The 21,116-nt window shown below is 40.0% G+C and overlaps 1 protein-coding gene and 1 pseudogene across 1 annotated transcript in view; one reads left to right on the top strand and one right to left on the bottom strand.

Annotated features, from left to right (window-relative positions):
- TFDP2 (transcription factor Dp-2 (E2F dimerization partner 2)) overlaps positions 1-21,116 on the bottom strand; it is a 189,169-nt gene that overhangs the window by 114,239 nt on the left and 53,814 nt on the right. The gene's annotated exons all lie outside the window — the stretch shown is intronic.
- LOC102838258 lies at positions 11,247-11,711 on the top strand (annotated as a pseudogene).

Consider the following 21,116-nt stretch of genomic DNA (forward strand, 5'->3'; position numbering starts at 1 on the left):
TACTCAAAAGAAGGTAAAAGTTTCTTTGAAAAATTTGTTACTGGTGAAGTTACACAGATTCATCACTGCAAGCATGAGAATAAACTGCAGAGTATGGAATGGAAACATTCTCAATCATTGACCAAGAAAAAGTTCAAAAGTCAACTATCAGCTGGAAAATTTGATGCTTACAGATTTCTATTAATTCTCAAGGGGTCAGTATTGGAACACTATCAGGAAAATGCTTCAACAATCAACAATATTCATTATAGTAAGATGCTCACTGAAGAGCTGAAGCCTAAACTTTAGATTAAATTAAGAGGACTGCTACTCAAGGGCACTGTGATCATGTGCAACAATAGACATCTGTCCATACAGTTGACACTCTGCACAACTTCCATCTTGAGGTGCTAAAGCATCTTCCCTGTAGTCCCAATCTTGGATCTTCCTCCATCGGACTTTTACCTGTTTGATCCCCTGAAAGCAGTCCTTCAAGAATGTAGATTCACCTCTGATGAAGAAGTGAAGACAGCAGTGCATTCGTGGCTCACAGCTCAGCCTAAAACATTTTTAAATAAGGAAATGTGAAAGCTTGTTGACAGATGGACAAAGTGAATTGAAAAGCAAGGAGATATGTCAAAAAACTTGTTATTTGTTATTTTCTAAAAGTTGATTAAAATAAATTCTATATAGCTAGAGTATGGATAATTTTTTACTCACCAGCATAGAAATGCTAAAGTATGAAATGAGGAGGCAAAAGAGCTGAATAAAAAATTTCAAAGGGCAACTCAAGAAGACAAAGTCAGATATTATAATGAAATGCGCAAAGACCAGCAGTTAGAAAACCAAAATGGAAGAATATGCTCAGCATTTCTCAAGCTGAAAGAATTGAAGAAAATAAATCAAGTTTTATCTTGCAAAATTGAAGGATTCTATGGGCAAAATATTGAACGATGCAGAAAGCATCAAAAGAAGATGAACGGAGTACACAGAATCACTGTACCAAAAAGAAATGGTCGATGTTCAACCATTTCAAGAGGAAGTATTGATCAAGAGCCAATGGTACCTAAAGAAGTCCAAGGTTTACTGAAGGCATAGGCAAAATACAAGCCTCTGGCAATTTATGGATTCCAAACTGAAATCTTTCAACAAATGGATGCAGCACTGGAATCACTCACTCATCTATGCCAAGAAATCTGGATGACAGCTACATGGCCAACTGACTGGAAGAGATACACATTTAGACCCATTCCAAAAAGAGGTGACCTAACAGAATGTGGAAATCATCAGACAATATCAATATTAGATGCCAGGAAAATTTTGCTAAAGATTATTTTTAAATGACTGCAACAGTACATTGACAGGAAACGGCCAGAGGTTTGAGCCAGATTCAGACTAGGATATGGAACGAGGGATGTCATTGCTTACATCAGACGAATCTTGATTGAAAGTACAAAATACCAGAAAGATGTTTACCTGTGCTTTATTGACTATTGTCTTAGGACGGCTTTTCTAGAGAAGCAAAACTAGTGAAACATCTATGTTTATGTAGAGAACAGTTTATTATCAAGGAAAGGGCTTATAATTGCATAATCCCAGGTCCCCAGAAGAAGAGAGAGAAAGAGTTCCTCCTCCTCCTCGGTGGCCATTATATTGTGATCAGGCCATACTCCCAAGGAAGCATCCCTTCAATTGATTGACTGCTTATAGCCACTCATCATAGAGATAATGATGTGTGTATATGTTTCATCCCTATGGGATTAAGCACACCCTAACTGCAAAATTTCTGGAAATCCTGGTCTAGTCAAACTGACACAAAACCCTAACCATTACATTCCATCCTTGTCAACTTGACACCTATAAACTATATACATAATGTCTAAATAAAGAAAATTGTAAACTCATACTTGCACCTAACATGCTATAACTAAAACACATACAACCGACAGCAACTGGTCCCACTTACATCTCATATGTCACAAATGAACAGAGCAAAAATATTAGATGCACATATGCAAAACAAAAAACATATATTCATTTAAATGTCCAAAGGGCACATTCTACAAGCCGGCCTCCTACCTGTAGGGCACATAGCCTTACTCAGTCTATGGTCCTAGAGTCTGAAGCAGCTCTGTCTTTCCATGCCACTGCCTCTGCCACCATCTCTGCTGTCAAAATCCTATTGACTCCTATTGACTATTGCATAGTAAATAATGTACAGGTAAAAATCTTTCTGGTATTCTCTGCTTTCAGCAAAGATCCACCTGACTCTAGCAATGATATCCCTCATTGCACATCCTAGTCTGAATCTGGCTTGAACCCTTGGCAGTTAGTTCCCTGTCAATGTACTATTGCAGTCATTTTTTAATTATCTTTAGCAAAATTTTACTTGCATGTGGTATTGGCGAGACTGTCCAATGATTGCCACATCTTATTGGATCACGTCTCTTTGGAATGGGCACAAATATGGAGCTCTTCCAATGAGCTGGCCATCTCATCCAAGACAGATCTTGATATGTTCTTTTGATGATGAATGTGACACCATTCCTCTTTAATATGTCATTTCTGGCATAGTAGATCATGGGATTATCAGATTTAAAATGGTCAAATCCTGTCCATTTCAGGTCACTAATACCTAGGTTATCAATGTTTATGTGTCCCATTTCATTTTTGACAGTTTCCAATTTTTCTAGAGTCACAATTTATACATTCCATGTTCTAATTATTAAGGGATGTTTGCAGCTGTTTCTCCTCATTTTGAGTTGTGCTCCATCAGCAAATGAAGGTCTCAAAAGTTTTACTCCCTTTGTGTCATTATGGTTAACTCTACTTTGAAGAAGAAGATCTTCTCCAGTTGTATTTTGAGTGCTTTCCAACCTCAAGGGCTTATCTTCCGGCACTATATCTGACAATATTCTGGTGCTATTCATCATGTTTCAGTATTCAATATTCTGGGGCTATTATGAGTCAGAACTGACTCTAAAGCACATCATAAAAACAACATCTGATAGTGTTTCACTGCTATTTATAGAGTTTTCCATGGCTAAACAATTTAATGTAACCTGCCTCTCCTTCTTTGAAGTCTGTCTTAAGTCTAGAAGCTCAATTGAAACTTTTCTACCATGGGTGACCCTCTCAGCATTCAAAATACTGGTGTCATAGCTTCAAGCGTTACAACAACACGCAAGCCACCAAGTACAACAAACTGACAGTCAAGTGATGGGATATGCTAAATGGGGACCTAAATTTTGCCCAGAATAAATAAGCTTTTTGCTTTAAGCCTTTGTAGAGGATATAAAAATCCTCACAACTGTACCAATAAATAACATCATGATAAATAGAGAAAAGTTTGAAGTTATCAAAACTCATTTTGCTTGGGTCCACTATCAACACTCATGGAAGGAGCAGTCAAGAAATCAAAGGACATATTGCATTAAGCAAATGTGCTGCACAAGACCTCTTTAATGTGTTCAAGAGCAAAGATGTCAGTTTGATGAGTAGGGTGCACCTGACCCAAGCCATGGTATTTTCAATGGCTTCATATGCATGTGAAAGTTGGACAGTGAATAAGGAAACCACAGAGAATTTGAGTTATGGTATTGGAGACGAATATTGAAAATACCTTAGATTACCAGAAGAACAAACAAATCTGGGTTGGAAAAAGTACAGTCAGAATGTTCCTTAGAAGCTAGGATGGTGAGACTTCTCCTCTCCTACTTTGGGCATGTTATCAGGAGGAACCAGTCCCTGGAGAAGGATATCATGCTTGGTAAAGTGGAGGGTCTGCTTCAAAGCCCCCAACAAGACGGACTGGTATAGAGGCAGCTAAAATGGGCTCAAGCATACAAAAACAGTTGTGAGGATGGCTCAAGACTGGGCAGTGTTTCTTTTTGTTGTGCACAGGTTCACCATGAGACGGAAGTGATTTCAGGGCAAATAACAACTAAAGTATAGGTCATTCGTGGCCTCCTGGTGAGGTGATGTAAGATCAGCACTGCTCTGCAAACCACAAGGTCTGTAGTTCAAACCCACCAGTTGATCCTTGGAAACTCTATACAGAGTTGCTTTAGTCAGAACCTAACAGATTGCATTTTGGTGGAATCCTGAGCCCCACCCAGAACCTTTAGAGTCAATACATTTACATTTGAAAAGACATTCAGACTCTTTCTAAACTGCTAAGGGAACTGGCAATTTATGGTTGAAGGAAAGACCTGTAGGGGGGATGGGAGAGTGGGGGAGAGACACTGGCTTTTGTGTTTGAATAAGACTTTTGTGGCCATCAGAGAAAACCCCTTCTGGGGTTGAAAGTTAAAGGGAGCTAGGGAGCAAATTGGTATGCCTGTTAGTGATGACCTGGTTCTACTTTTGTTTCGAAGTGGGAGAAACGTAGCACTTAAGAGAATGGCTAAGTTTGGACTTGTTCCATTGGAACCCATTGGCCTGGTCTACAGCTGTGGGGATTGTGTGAATTCCTGAGCCTACAGACACTGACCTAGCCCCTAGGGACTAGACTGAGTGAGTGAAGGGACCAGCTGAAGTGCATCTGGATGATGAGGTAGAAACAAGAATAGAAAATCAATTTCACTTCAATACAATGATGTCGTTAATGAGGATTGAAAACAGGAAGATAAGGGGGCTTAAGAAAGTAGACCAGGAATTTCATAGTACAGAAGTTGCATTGGAGATTGTGGGACATCTGGGTAGCGATGTGCAATGTCGTTGTTGTTAGGTATTGTCCAGTAGGTATTCCAACTCATAGCAACCATATGCACAACACAACAAAAACAATGCCTGGTCCTGTGCCATCCCACAACTGCTGTTACACTTGAGCCCATTTTAGCTGCCAATCTATCTCATTGGGGGGGGTGTCTTCTTTTTTGCTGACCCTCCACTTCACCAAGCATGATGTCTTTCTCCAGGGACGGGTTCCTCCAAAGTATGAGAGAGGTCTCACCATCCTGACTTTTAAAGAACATTCTGACTGTGCTTCTTCCAACATAAATTTGTTTGTACTTCTGGCAATTGAGAGTACTTTTAATTTTCTTCTCCAATACCATAACTCAAATGCATCAATTCTTCTATAGTCTTCCTTATTCACTAACTTTCACATGCATATGAGGGGTTCATTTAAATCTTTGATAGTCATCTGCTGCTATTCATAATGTTTTCATTTTCCCCAACTATATCTGACAATGCTATTCATAAGGTTTTCAGTGGCTAACCATTCAGAAGGAGTCTGCCTCTCCTTCTGCCTAGTCTGCCTTAGTCTGGAAGCTCAGCTTAAATCTATCCTCCATGGGTGACCCTGCTGGCATTTAAAATACTGGTGGCATAGCTTCTAGCATCATAGCAACATGCAAGTGACCACATACGACCAACTGACAGATGAATGGTGGAACACTTCTATATGTTGCTGTTGTTAAGTGCCGTCAAGTTGGTTCTGACAGATAGGGATACGTAGTTCCTGTATAGGGTTTCCAAAGAGTAGCTGGTGAGTTGATTACAAGTAATTATACTTCTAGTTCTGGTCCTGGCTCTTCTGCTCTGCTTTAAATTCTTATTTCAACTCTCTTTTGCACATCTCTCACCACTCATCTGTCAGTCTGACGTACTGTGGTGGTTTGTATGTTGCTGTGATGCTGGAAATTTTGCCACCAGTATTTTAAATACCAGCAGGGTCACCATGGTGGCTAGGTTTCAGTGGAGCTTCCAAAATAAAACAGATTAGGAAGAAGGAGAGGTAGATTACTTCTGAAGCCAGTGATTATTCAAAGACTTTTGATTATGTGGATCCTGATAATCTATGGATAACATTTTGAAAAATGGATGTATTCCAGAACACTTAATTGTGCTCACGAGCAACCTGTACTTTTACCAAGAGGCAGTCATTTAAACAGAAAAAAAGGGACACTGAACGGTTTAAAATCAGGAAAGGTATGCACCAGGGTTGTATTCTTTCATAGTACTTATTCATATGTGGAATCCTGGTGTGGTGGTCTTGGACAAACACTGGACTGCTAACCATAAGGTTGGTAGTTCAAACCCACCAGTTGCTCCTCAGAAACTCTATACAGACTTGCTATGAGTCAGAACTGACTCGATGGCAATTAACAATAACAGCAACATTTAATCTATATGCTGAGCAAATCTGAGAAACTGCATTATATGATGAAGCATCAGGATTGGAGGAAGATTCATTAGCAGCCTACAATATGCAGATAATACAATCTCGCTTGCTAGAAGTGATGATGGTCTTCCTTATTCATTGTCCAACTTTCTAAATTCAGGTGGGTTATGTTCAAGACTATATTTTGGGTCTTCTGGGCTTGTTTTAATTTTCTTCAGTGCCATCCTGAACTTGCATATGAGCAACTGATGATCTGTTCCGGATGGCATTGAAGAAAATTAAAACAAGCTCAGGAGAGCCAAAATATAGTCTTGAACATAACCCACCTGAATGTAGAGATGATCAAGAAGGGATTTTATGCAAATGACCTCTTTTAAAGTGTTCAAGAGTAAAGATGGCAGTTTAAAGAATAAATTGCTCCTGACTCAAGCCATGGTATTTTCAATAGTTCATATGCATATGAAAGTTGGACAATGAATAAGGAAGACCATAGAAGAATTGATGCATTTGAGTTATGGCATTAGAGAAGAATATTAAAGGTACCATGGTCTGCCAGAAGAACAAACAAGTCTATGCTGGATGAAGTACAACCAGAATGTTCTTTAGAAGCCAAGATAGCCAGACTTCGTGTCTTAAACTTTGGACATATTATTTGGAAAGACCAGTCCCTGGAGAAGGACATCATACATGGTAAAGTGGAGGGTCAGAGAAAAAGTGGGAGACACCCAACATGATGGATTAACACAGTGGCAGCAATATTTGGCTCAAGCATAGCAGCAATTTTAAGAATAGCACAGAACCAGGTGGTGTTTTGTTCTGTTATATGTAGGGTCACTATGGATCAGAACCAACTCAACGGCACCTAATAACAACAACAATTTTTACATCAATAAAGCCCTGGTAGCACAGTGGATTGTGAACTGGGCTGCTAATCACAAGGTCTGTAGTTTAAATCTACCAGTCACTCCACAGGAGAAAGATGAGCATTTCTACTCCTGTAAAGATAGATATATGCCCTCAGAAACCCAATCAAGCTAAAGTGAAGGCAGACTTACAAGCTTTGTTAATTGTAATTTTCGAAATTTTTATTTCCATGACACATGTATATCTATTTCATAGTACTAAATATATCAATATCCATAGTGCAATCAGATGAACACATAGCCTTGAAAACATAACCCTTTTTAAAACACTCAAATACAATAATTTCTTCTCCACCCTTGGTAGTGTTAGGTGTCGTTGAGTCAGTACCAACTCATAGCGACCCTATGCACAACAGAACGAAACACTGACCAGTCCTGGGCCAACCTCACTTTTGTTGCCAAGCTTGAGCCCACTGATGCTGCTACTTTGCCAATCCATCTCGTTGGGGGTCTTCCTCTTCTTCTCTGACCCTCCACCTTACCAAACATGATATCCTACTCCAACAACCGGTCCCTTCTGACAATATGTCCAAAGTATGAGAGATGAAGTTTGACTATTCTGGCCTCTGAGGAACACTCTGGCTGCACTTCTTCCAACATAGATCTGTTTGCTCTTTTGGCAGCCCATGGCACTTTCAATAGTTTCCTCCAACACCATAACTCAAACGCATCAATTCTTCTGTGGTCTTCCTTATTCACTGTCCAGTTTTCACGTGCATATGACATTACTGAAAATACCATGGCTTGGGTTAGGCGCACCTTAGTCATCCCTGACATCCTGCTCTTCAACACTTTAAAAAGGTCAGTCAAAAGGTCGGCCATGTGCAGCAGATTTGCCTAATGCAATACGATGTTTACTTTCTTGACTGCTGCTTCCATGAGTTGTTGATGGTTGATCCAAGAAGAATGAAGTCTTTGACAATCTTTTCTCCATTGATAAGAATGTTGTTATTGGTCCAATGGTGAGGATTTTGGTTTTCTTTACATTGAGTTGCAATTCATACTGAAGGTTATGGTTTTTTGATTTTCATCAGTAAGTATTTTAAGTCCTCTTAACTTTCAGCAAGCAAGGTTGTATCATCTGCATATCACAGGTTGTTAATGAGTCTTCCTCCAATCCTAATGCCATGTTTTTCTTCATATAACCCAGCTTCTCGGATTTTTTGCTCAGCATACAGATTGAGTAAGTATGGTGAAAGAATACAAGTTTGTCACATACCTTCCTTAATTTTAAACCATTCAGTGTTCCCATGTTCTGTTCCAACAACTGCCTCTTGGTCTATGTACAGATTCCTCATGAGCACAATTAAGTGTTCTGGAATATCATACTTTCAATGTTGGCCATAGCTTGTCATGATCACCCTTGGTGGTGGGTGGTGGTTATGTGCCGTGGAGTCGGTTTTGACTCATAGTGACCCTGTATAGGGTTTCTGAGGCTGTAAATCTTAACGGGAGCAGAAAGCCTCATGTTTCTCCCGTGGAACAGCTGGTAGTTTCTAATTGCTGGCCCTGAGGTTAGCAGCCCAATTTGTAACCACTACCAGAGCTCCTTCATGAGCACAATTAAGTGTTCTGGAATATCATACTTCATAATGTTGCCCATAGCTTGTCAAGATCTCCACCCTTAGACTAACCTAATTCATATGGCCTTGGGCCTAGGCCAGGTGGATCCAGTGGGGGGGCGGGGGAGGAGGAACCCTATCAGCCATCTTGTTTAACCAGCCTAACTTTAGCCCCAGGCCACTCAGAAGCTGCTTTTTCCCCTTCAGCAATAGTTTTTTTTTGTTTTTTAAACTTTTTACTGTGAATTGAATAAATGTTTATAGACAGGATCATCAGCTTTAAGCAACAGTATTTTCTCTCTTACATTCCTTCAGCATTACAGATAACAAAAACCAAAACAACCATCTAAAAATCAAAAGTATAAATTTCCATGCCCTTTGATTCTTTCTCTTACAAACCTCATGCTTCCATGAGTCTGGAGTCATTACAGCAAATCTCTCTCCTGATGCCATCTACAAAAATGGTGCGGAGGTCATGTCGGACTTCCTTTGGTTTTACACTTCACAAGGGGGAAGGAGACCCAAACATAAAATCAGCCCAGGGCGGATTCCTAGGAAGCAAAGGTGAAGCATTCCTTCACTCTACAACCTTTTTCATCCTGTTCTGACACCAACAAGCCCTCTCACCGCACTCTGTGCTTCACATCTGGTTTCAATAATCCACTGCAATAGCCACATAGAACTCAGGGATAATACTCATGATTATGGGATTCATTAATTGAACAAACTACAATCCAGTATCAGAAACAACTCAGGATGCAGCAGTTATCTAGTGCTAACAGTTCTCCAGTCAGTAACATCTTCTGTCTACAATACTACAGGCATACCTTGTTTTTGTCTTCTGCCTCTCAGCCATGTGGCCCCTTGGCCTCTGCCCTGCTTGGGAAAGTGTTACAAAGCTCCTTTAAACAGATCTATAAATGCCTAAAGGGCACATTCAGCAATCTAGCTTCCTGACCGTAGGCATTCAGCTTTACTTGGTTCATAACAGGAAGCCTGAAGTTGCTCTGTCTCTCCATGCCACCACCTCTGCCAGCGCCATTGCTTTTCCAGTTAGGAGTCCCACATTCTTCTCAAGGCTCTTTTTTCTTGATAGTCCTGGGATCATCTGTTCCTGCTTCTGAGATGGCTTCTTTTAAAGCTAGCAGGATGGCGAAACTAACCAATCCTGACATTAGAGTGTAGCACTGTGGGTTAATGCAACAGACTGCAAAGCCGTTTGAACTGCAAAGTCAGTGGTTCAAGCTCATCAGCTACTCCTTGGAAACCCTATACAGGGTGGCTGTGGGTCAGAATGGACTCAACAGCACTTAACGACACCACATTTGCATGGCCCTGGCTAATCATATGCTGAGAGTTAAGAAGACTCTGAATAGAAAAGCCATATCAAATTAATTCACAGTACCACAATGTGAAGGAGCTCTGGTAGCGTAGTGGTTATGAATCAGGCTGCGAACTGCAAGGTCAGCAGTTGGAAACTACCAGCTGCTCTGCGGGAGAAAGAGGAGGCTTTCTGCTCCCATAAACATTTACAGCCTCGGAAACCCTGTACAAGGTCACTATGGGTCGGAACTGACTCGACGGCACTTAACAACAACAACAACCACAATGTGAAAGTAGAGAATACCAGAAAGATGTTTACTTGGGCTTTATAGACTATGCAAAGGCATTCTACTATGTGGATCATAACAAACTATGGCTAACATCGTGAAGAATGGAAATTCCTGAACACTCCATTGTGCTCATGCGTAACTTGTATATAGACCAAGAGGCAAATGTTCCAACAGAATAATTGGACACTGAATGCTTTAAACTCAGGAAAGATGTGCACCAGAGTTGTATCTGTTCATCATACTTATTCAATCTCTAAACTGAGCAAATAATCTGAGAAATTCAATCTTATGAAAAAGAATGTAGCATGCATCAGGATTGGAGGAATTCATTAACCACCTGCGATATGCCGATGATACAGCCTTGCTTGCTGAAAGTGAACAGTACTTGAAATACTTACTGATGAGTTGAACTCTTTCAGTATGGACTGAAACTCAATGTAAAGAAAATGAAAATCCTCACAACTGGCCCCCAAAATAGCATCATGATAAACGGAGAAAATATTGACACTGTCAAAGACTTCATTTTTCTTGGACCTACAATCAATACTCATCAGCAGCCAAGAAATCAAACAATGTATTGCATTAGGCAAATCTGCTACAAAAGACCTTTTTAAAGTGTCACAGGGCAAAGATATCACTTTGAGGACGGTCTTGGTTATCTAGTGCTGCAATAGCAGAAATACAAGTGGATCCCTTCAACAAACAGAAATTCTAGAAGAGTGAATTCAAAGTGTTGATTCTAGGGGAAGGCTTGCTTTCTTTGTCAGCTCCTTTCATCTGTTGGCCCAGTATTCCTTGTAGATTTTCGTGTATCTTGGCATCAACCTTTCTCTGGACTGAGGATCTTCACAATGCAAGAAGCCCAGGTCCAAAGGACACAGTACACTCCTGGTTCTTCTTTCTGGGTGGTAAAAAGTCCCTCTCTGCTCCCTTCTCAGTCTTTTTATACCTCAAAAGAGATTGATACACAATACTAGGGGGCGGGGCGGTGAGCTCCAGTCCATGTGGGTGCCGGCTCCGAGGGCCACAGTACAGGGTCACCATGGTGGAGCTGCAGCAGCTCCGTGTGCAAGAGGCACTTGACACCATGGTGAAGAGTCTGGAGAGAGAGAACAGCCGGAAGATGCAGGGCATCATGTTCTGGTGCATTGCCAACTGTTGTGAGGACAGTCAGGCATCCATGCAACAGGTGCACCAGTGCATTGAACGCTGCCATGCACCACTGGCTCAAGCACAGGCCCTTGTGACCAGAGTTGGAGAGGTTCCAGGACCGCCTGGCCCAGTATACCATGCATTGCAACGACAAAGCCAAAGACTCAATGGATGCAGGGAGTAAGGAGCTGCAGGTGAAGCAACAGCTGAGAGCTGTGAGACCAAATGTGTGGATGACCACTTGCATCTCATCCCATCCATGACCAAGAAGATGAAGAGTCTCTCTTATCCATTGCAAAATAAAAGTATTCATCAGTGGCCACTGGGGATAAGGGCAGGAATCTACATAAAATGAAGAAAGGAAATTTGGGTTTTTAAAAGTGAAGTTTATGAATGAAAAAATTTATGCTGGCAGGAAGTTTAAGGGACATGTCTCCTGGCTCTGGATACTGGTTCTTTTAAAAGTTTGAAACCACAGCAGGGAAAGTGGGAAAAACTGGTGCTAAAATTTGGATCTGAGATAGCACAAGAGAGTGTTTCAAGCCTAAATTGTGTGTGGCAAGTGCATATGCTAGTAGTAAGTATCTCCCTTGCTTTACCAAACCAGAGCCCTCCAAGGCATCAGATTCTACCAACAGACTGGCAGACTCCTCCAATCTGCCTATAGAGTTTGAAAAGAGGTATGTCTATTTGTTACCAACCTTCTGTTTACAAGAAATACCACTATCTGATATTCCATAAGCTGTAAAACAAAATCTGTAAGATCACTAATTCACAAGTGGGAAAAACAGATATCTGAGTCTTTGTTTTGCTTGGTTGTGTTTTCTATACAAGGACCTAATGATGTCATTAGGAGCCAGGGTAAAAGGCTCTTTGGCCATCATCTGGCTGTCAAGCTGTACTTTTCTTGAAATTCTTAAATGTTGCATCTTTCAGTGTGGAGACATGAGAGGCAGTGTCACATGGTATATGGGAAGCCGAGCTTCCTTCTCACTGGCTGTCATGGTGACCCTGGGGCTGTGTGCAGTAGACAGCCTTGCAGTTACACTCTTCCCCTTGAAGGAAAACGGGGTTTTGACTGTGATATATACCAGTCTGGAAACGAACAGTGAAAGAAACTGTTGGCTGCTTAGTTAAGAAAGCTGAACTGGATTTGGAAAGACTTAAGTTATTTTAGACCAGAAGGAAATGAAAGCCCAACCCCAGTATTGCTTACTTATTTTTGTTGCTGTTAGTTACTATCAAGTGTACTCCAACTCCTGGCATGTATCACCAAACGCAATGTTCTCCAGGCCTGTGCCATCTTCATGATCATTGGTGTGGCTGACTCCACTGTGGCAATCTGTCTCACTGAGGGGTTCCTCTACCAAACATAATGTCCTTTTCTAGTGACTGCTCTTTCCTGATAACATGTCTAACTGCTTATTTAACCAGTAATAAGAGCCCTGTTAGCAACATGAAAGCCAAGGGAGAAAAATTAAGTGACTCGGGCCAGAGAGAGCTGTGACTTTTCTGAAGCAAAGGAGGAGCGGCTCCTCATTACCAAATACCATTTCTGCGGTATGCAGCGTTCCAACTTCAATGACACCTTATTTTGATAAGGGCATTGTCACTTTCTACTAACTTATTACTTGAAGTGATAATGTAGCCTGTTTGCATTTCAAGGCTGTGATATATTTTCCTAGTAGTTAAATTTTAAAAGTTTTCATTTTTCCTACACACAAAAAAAGAGATTGATGCAAGATACAAACTAATCCTGTAGATGGCATCTGGCCTCATTAACATCATAGAAGTTGGGATTTGCAATAATTACACCAGATCAGAACTGATCACATCAGATCACATCATGGGGTTGATTGCCTCATATTCGATCTCATCATGGAGAGGATAACTCCAATATTAACTAATTAACCACTGAGAATCCTTGCCCAGACAAGTAGAGACAAAACCGTAACTATCACAGGACTAAAGTATGCCTGACCCAAGTTGTGGTATTTCAATAACCTCGTATGCATGTGAAAATTGAATAAGGAACACTACAGAAGAATTGATGCATTTGAATTATAGTATTGGCAAAGAATACTGCAAGTACCATGAATTGCCAGAAAATAAATAAATCTGTCTTGGAAGAAGTACAGTCAGAATCTCATTAGAAGCGAAAATGGCAAAAACTTTGTCTTTCATACTTTGAGTATGTTGTCAGGAAGAACCAGTCCCTGGAGAAGCACTCATGCTTGTTAAAGTGGAGGGTCAATGAAAAAAGAGGAAGACATGGATTGACACAGTTGCTACAACAATGAGATCAAGCATAACAATAATTGTGAGGATGGCGCAGGACTAGGCAGTACTTCTATCTGTGTGCACAGGGTCCTTATCAGTTGGAACTGACTTAACGGCACCTAATAGCAAGAAAATAACAAATAGCACAAGTGAAAGAACTTTATTTCCTCACAGTTTAGAGGACTTTAAGTCTGAATTCAGAACTAAGATGCTAGGAGAAAGTTTACAACCTCTTTCAGATCTGGAGGAAAATCCTTGATGCTGAGATTCTGTTTCCAGGTTCACTGGACACTTCCACGTGGGTTGGCATGTATCTATACCTATCTCAGCTTGCTTAATCTGCTTCTTATACATTTTGTGAGAGTTTAACTCAAGACACTTTATACTCATCGTGTCTCATTAACATAACAAAGACAACCAATACCCAAAAGAGATTATAACCACAGGAAAAGATTTACAACAAATATTTTTGAGGGCCACAACTGAATCTAAAACAAATGGTAAATGTAATCTTGGCAATAGAAAAAAATATAAATATATTCATAGCTAGTATTTCTATACAAAGTATTTCTGTTTCTCTTTCATCTCATTCTTTAAGAGATGGAAAAACCAATCACCAATTTTATATAGAAAAGAAAGTGATCCTGGATTAGCCAAGTACTACTTAAGAATAAAAATAAAGAAGGAGACCTCACACTTCCTGATCTGAAAATCTAATACACAGCTACAACAGTCAACGCAGCCGGGCACTGGTACAATGACCGACACAGAGACCAATGGAACACAATTGAAAACTCAGAAGTCAACCTGTCTACCTATGGAAAAGCTGATCTTTGTTAAAGGGCCAAAAAAAAAAAAAAACAAATAGTGCTGGAAAAACTGAATATCCATCTATAGAAAAATGAAACAGTACCTATGTCTCACACCATATATATACAAAAACAAATTCAAGATGGATCAAAGACCTAAATATAAAACACAAAACTATGAAAAAATAAAGACAAATTTTGTTGTTCTTAAGTGCTGTCAAGTCGGATCCAACGCATACGGACCCTGGATAGGGTTTCTGAGGCTGTAAATTGTTCTCCCTCAGAACAGCTGGTAGGCTGGAACCTCTGACCTTGTGGTTTGCAGTCCAGTGCTTATCCTACTGAGTTCTGGACCCTAATAAATCATGAACAGCACATGAAAACACAAGAACAGCAGAAGACAAAATAGAGGAGGAAGAGTGGGATATTATGTACTTATATAAACCACGAATATTGATGAGTTTAAAAGAGGATACTTGCACATGGGTAACCACTAGGAGGAAGGGGGATAACTGTTGGTGCATGGAGGGGATTGTAACCTTTGAAATGAAACAAAGCATATGATTTGTTGAACATTAAACTGATGATCTTATCTGGAAACGTTCACTTGATTCATAATTAAAAAAAAAAAAAAAAGGCAAACTACATGACTGGGATCGTCTATAATAAATAAACAAAAATCCATCTATCTATCTATCTGTGTTGCTATTGTTAAGTGCTGTCGAATCTGTTCCAACTCATAGAGACCCTGTATAGGGTTTCCAAGGAGCAACTGGTGAGTTTGAACCATCAACACTGGTTCAACCCAACACTGCGGCCCATGCTTTATCCTATAGCACCATACCAGGACTCCATATAATATATAAGCTAAAAACAGAAAGAATTATGATCCAGAAATCCCACTTCTAGGCATAAAACCCTAGAAATCTAATAGTGGAGACACACAAATCTAATAGATACATGCACCCAACTCCACAACACACAACCAACCCATGTGCATTGCAGTATTATTCATAACAAAGAAAACATGGAAACAACCTAGGTGACCATTAATGGATGAATGGATAAACAAAAATGTGGTGTATATCTACAGTGGCATACTATGTAGTTATAAAGAATAATGAGTTCACAAAACATCTTACAACGTGATAAATCTGGAGGATATTATACTGAGTGAAATAAAAAGCAAACCAAAATAGTACAAATACTGCATGATTCCACTTTTATAAAAAGACAAAAATAGATAGGTATACATACAGAAATCAATATTCTTTGGTGGTTACCAGGAATGGAAGAGCGAGGAAGGGGGACTCACATTTTAGACAGTTGTTTTTGCTGTTGTTAAGTGTAATCAAGTCAGTTCTGACTCATTGTGACCCTATATAAGGTTTCTAAGGCTGTAAATTTTTGCAGACCCCTGTTATTTTTGGTGATGGGAAAGTGTGGTGAAATAAGTTTCTTTATGTGACTCTTTGCCTTGGCCTTGGTTTAGTAAAAAAGAAATAAAAGCATAACAGCTTGGAATATTATCCCCATAGCCTCTGAAAAGCTTTACAGTTGCCCTAGAACTTTGTAAAAGTTTGTTATTTTTACCCAGGTCAGAGGCCAGTGTCATATTATACTCTTACACTCAGGAGACGCCATTCCTCTTCAATTTGTCATTCCCGGCGTACTAAACCATGTGATTGTCAGATTGAAAATGGCCAGTACCAGTCCATTGCAGCTCAGTAATGCCTGGATCTTGATGTTTATACGTTCCATTTCCTTGTTGACAATTTCCAATTTTCCTAGATTCATACTTCGTACATTCCATGTTCCAATTATGAATGGATTTTTACACTGTTTTTCTTCATTTTGAGTTGTGCCCATCAGCAAATGAAGGTCCCAAGGGCTTTATTCCATTTGTGTCATCACAGTCAACTCTACTTTAGGAGGCAGCTCTTCCCCAGTCACATTTTGAGTGCCTTCCAACTTGAGGGACTCATCATCTGGCACTATATCTGACAATATTCTGTTGCTCTTCATCATTTTTCAATATTCAATTATCTGGAGCTGACAATATTCCATTACTAGTCATAAGGTTTTCAGTGACTAAATATTCAGAAATAGTTTGTCTCTCCTTTTTCCTACTCTGTCTTCATCTGGAAGCTCATCTGAACCTGTCCACTATGGTGGTATTTAAAATACCGGTGGCATAGCTTTCAGAATCACAGCACCACACAAGGACCACAGTATGACAAATTGAAACATGAGTGGTGGCATGAAAAATTGAAATCTTTCAACAAAGTGAAGCGACACTCAAGGCACTCACTCACCTATGCCAAGAAATTTGGAAGACAACTACCTGACCAACTGACTTGAAGAGGTCTGTATTTGTGCCCATTTCAAAGAGAGGTGGCCCAATGGAATGGGGAACTCATCGGACAATATCATTGATATCCCATGCAAGTAAAGTTTTACTAACGGTAATACAAAAACGGTGGCAACCATACATTGACAGAAAACTCCCAGAGTTTCAAGATGGTTTCACTGCTGATGTCAGATGGATCTTGGCTGAAAGCAGAGAATACCAGAAAGATGTTTATCTATGTTTTATTGACTACACAAAGGCTTTTGAGTCTGTGGATCATGACAAGCTATGGACAACATTGTGAAGTATGAGTATTCCGAACACTTAATTGTGCTCATGAGGCACCTCTACATAGACCAAGAGGCAGTTGTTCAAACAGAACAAGGGAACACTGAGTGGTTTAAAGTTAGGAAAGCTATGTGCCAAGGTTGTATTCTTTCACCATACTTAGTCAATTTGTATGCTGAGCAAATAATCCCAGAAGCTATATTATATGAAGAAAAACGTGGCATCAGGATTACAGGAAGACTCATTAACAACCTGAGATATGCAGATGATACAACCTTGCTTGCTGAAAGCCAAGAAGACTTAAAATACTTATTGATGAAGATCAAAGACCACAGCCTTCAGTATGGGTTGCACCTCAATGTAAAGAAAACAAAAATCTTCACCACTGGACCAATAAATAACATCCATATAAATGGAGAAAAGAATGAACTGTCGACAACTTCATTTTACTTGGATAATGGAAGCAACAGTCAAGAAATCAAATGACGTATTGCATTGGGCAAATGTGCTGCACAAGACCTCTGTAAAGTATTGAAGAGCAAAGATGTCAGCTTGAGGACTAAGGTGTGCCTGACCCAAGCCATGGTATTTTCAGTAACTTCATACTTATGTGAAAGTTGGATAGTGAATAAGGAAGACCATAGAAGAATTGATGCATTTGAATTATTGTATTGGAGGAGAATATTGAAAGTACCATGGACTGCCAAAAGAACAAGCAGATCTGTGTTGGAAGACGGACAGCTAGAGAGCTCCTTGGAGGCCAGGATAGCCAGACTTCTTCTTTCATACTTCAGACATATCGTCAGGAAGGGCCAGTCACTGGAGAAGGACACCATGTTTGATAAAGTGGAGGGTTGGAGGAAAATCCTCAACAAGATGGATTGGCACAGTGGCAGCATCAGTGGACTCAAATGTAACAATGATTGTGCGGTAGGCCCAGGATCGGGCAGTGTTTTGTTTTGTTGTGCACAGAGTCACTATGAGTCGGCACTGACTCGATGGCACCTAACAACACAAGAGGCCTGTCCCTGTCAGCAGAAAATGTCAGTTATCATGAAAAAAAAATGGAGCCACATGTGAGGGTATTGGTCAATTTATTAAAGCAAGGTGATTGGTCAGTTATTGTGCAAATGTTGTTATTGTTGTTGTTGCCTAAGTGCCATCGAGTTGTTTTTGACTCATAGAACTGACTCATAAGGTTTCCAAGGCTACAAATCTTTGTGGGAGCTGAAAGTCTCATCTTTCTCCTATGGAGCAGCTAGTGGGTTGGAACTGCTGACCTTGTGGTTCACAGACCAGTGCTTATCATACAGAGCCACTTTTTTTTGCCTCTAATTGAGCCACTTGCCTACATAAGTAATCATCCTTCAGAGGTTGAACGAGACCTCTCTACCATCATAAAGGAAATCCTAGAACCGAGCTCATCCTTTAGATCCAGGTTCCTGCATGAGAACCTCCTATACTCAGGAGACAGAGAGAGTTGTAATAATGAAGAGGTGGTAGCAGAACCAGGAGATAGCGTAATGAGCTTTCTGACCTATTAGCCAGGTGGCTACTGTGGCCTTGCCAACTAACAGAGCTGGTAGAAAAGGGTGCCTCTGGGCACGTGTCAATGGAGCTAAAAGAGCTGTAGCACTTGTCCAAGCAGGTCAAGTGTTGAAAGGAGGACTGTCCTGAGGGCCAAGAGAAAGCCTCTCCTGAAGGACATATTCAACCAAGAGAGAGAGCTACCCTATATTAAAGACGGGATGAATGTGCTCCTCTGTGTTACTTCCAAGTGAATCCTAATCCCTCATCCCTAATAAACTGCATAACTGTGAGTCTGGTGTGCAGATTGTGTGGCCATTGCAGCAAATTATCAAATCCACTGCTGTGAGGCAGATGGTTGGTGTCGGAATTGGTAAAGAGGCTGGAGAGTGGAAGTATGTTTGACCTCTACCTCATAAGAAATGTTGTTGTTGTGACGTGCCATCATGTCAGTTCTGACCCACAGCAACCCTGTATAGGGTTTCCAAGGAGCGACTGGTAAGCTAGAACCACTGACCTTGCGGTTCAAACTAACTTTGCAGTCCAGCGCATTAAACCACAATGCCGTACCAGGACTCCTCATAGGAGATAGCTTTGGGCTAATACTGACTCTCATTCTCCCTGAAGCTAGATGAATTCTGATGCTACTGTTACTGCTACTGCATTGGAGAAAGGTAAAACTGAATGAAGGTGAAATGTACACAATTTGACCAAGGTTAGTAACGACACTAAGAAGTAACTGAAGAATTAAGGATATTATTGACAAATGCAACAACAGCAGTAACAAAAAATACATAAATATTTACATAGGCAGATATGTATGCATGTATGTGTATGTTGTTGTTGTTAAGTGTCACTGAGTTGGTTCCAACTCATTGGACCCTGTATAGGGTTTTCAAGGAGTGGCTTGTTAATTTGAACCACTGAAATGCAGGTCAAACGACCTTGCAGCCCAGCGCTTTATCCCACAGAGCCACACCAGGACTTCTCCTATACACATATGTGTATAGTTGGGTTTATGTGTCTATGTATAAGTCCATATACAGTGGCATCTATAGCCATATGCATATAAAAGTTTGTGTGTGTTGTATATATATATATATGAAGCACATATGAAGCATAGTAATGGATACTTTTTAGACATAGCCAAACATCTCATTTGATTGATTTACTGGGTTTGAAAGCTTAGAACCATAGTCTTTTAGGAGAACTCAGTCAATTGGCACACCATATTGTTTATGTTCTGCATTCTAGTTTGGTTAAGTGGCAGTTGGGGTATTAAAAGCCTTCAAGCAGCCATCTAAGATACAAGATACAGCTACTTCTCTGGAACAAAACATAAAGAAGGAAGATTATCAGAAGAAACTAGTTTATAGGACTAATTGCCAACACAAACCATAGCCTCATGTATCCTGAAATCAGAACTAGATGGTGCCCAGCTACCATTACTGACCTTTCTAAACAAGGACATGGTAAATGGTCCTGATAGAATGAGAAAAAAGTTATAGACCAAAACTCAAATTCTTTTTTAAAAAATGCCAAACTTTTGAGACCAGTAGAGACTACAGGAACTCCCCAAGGCTACTATCGCAAGATAATCTTCAAACTTAAAAATAAAACCACATTCAAAGGTGATCTTTCAGCCATATAACAGATTGGCTCATAAGAAAAACAATAGCAACCATGTATAAATTATGCTTCTTTTTAAAAAATAATCTATATAAAACCAAATAGTCAAAATGTACCCTAAAGCAAAGATGGCAAGATTGGGGGGTAGGGCAGGGAAACTAGATTAATGGAAACAAAACAACTGGAATGGAAATCATGAGAATGCTAACACAATGTGGAAAATGCAACCAGTGTTACTGAACCATATGTATATAAATTGTTCATGGGAACCTAACTTGCTGGGTAACTTTCACCAAAAACACAATTAATTTAAATAAATATAAATTTAAAAATATATACACACAAGAGGAATTTAAAGGGCTCATAATAAAAAATAAAAAAAAAAATCAAGTAATCACAAATGATGGCAGACTTTGGGAAAAGGAAGGCCCAAAAAAAGATAAGACACACACACGTAAAATGGTAGAATTCCTTCCTTATCAATAATTACCTTAAATGTAAATTAATCTAACTCTCCAATCAAAAGGCAGACAGTGGCCAAATAGATAAAAACAAAATATGATGCATCTATAGACTATGTCGAAAACGCACATCTTAGGCCCAAAGACACAAAAAAAGTTGACAGTGAAATGATGGAAAAGAATATTCCATGCAAATACAAGGGGGCGTTTAAAAGTTCATGGAAAAATGGAATGAAAAGATAATGGGAAGAGAACAAACAAGATGGCGGATAGGGTGGACGTATAGCAGAGAGCTCCGCCAACAACACAGAATACCCCAACAAGCAGGTTCAGGGGATGGTCCCAGAACTCTGAACCACATATAAAGGAATACTTAGAAGGTTGGAAGGCTCACAGCTGGGGAATTTGTGGCAGAA

This window comes from Chrysochloris asiatica, unplaced genomic scaffold, assembly GCF_000296735.1.
Source record: "Chrysochloris asiatica unplaced genomic scaffold, ChrAsi1.0 scaffold00136, whole genome shotgun sequence".
NCBI lineage: Eukaryota > Metazoa > Chordata > Mammalia > Afrosoricida > Chrysochloridae > Chrysochloris > Chrysochloris asiatica.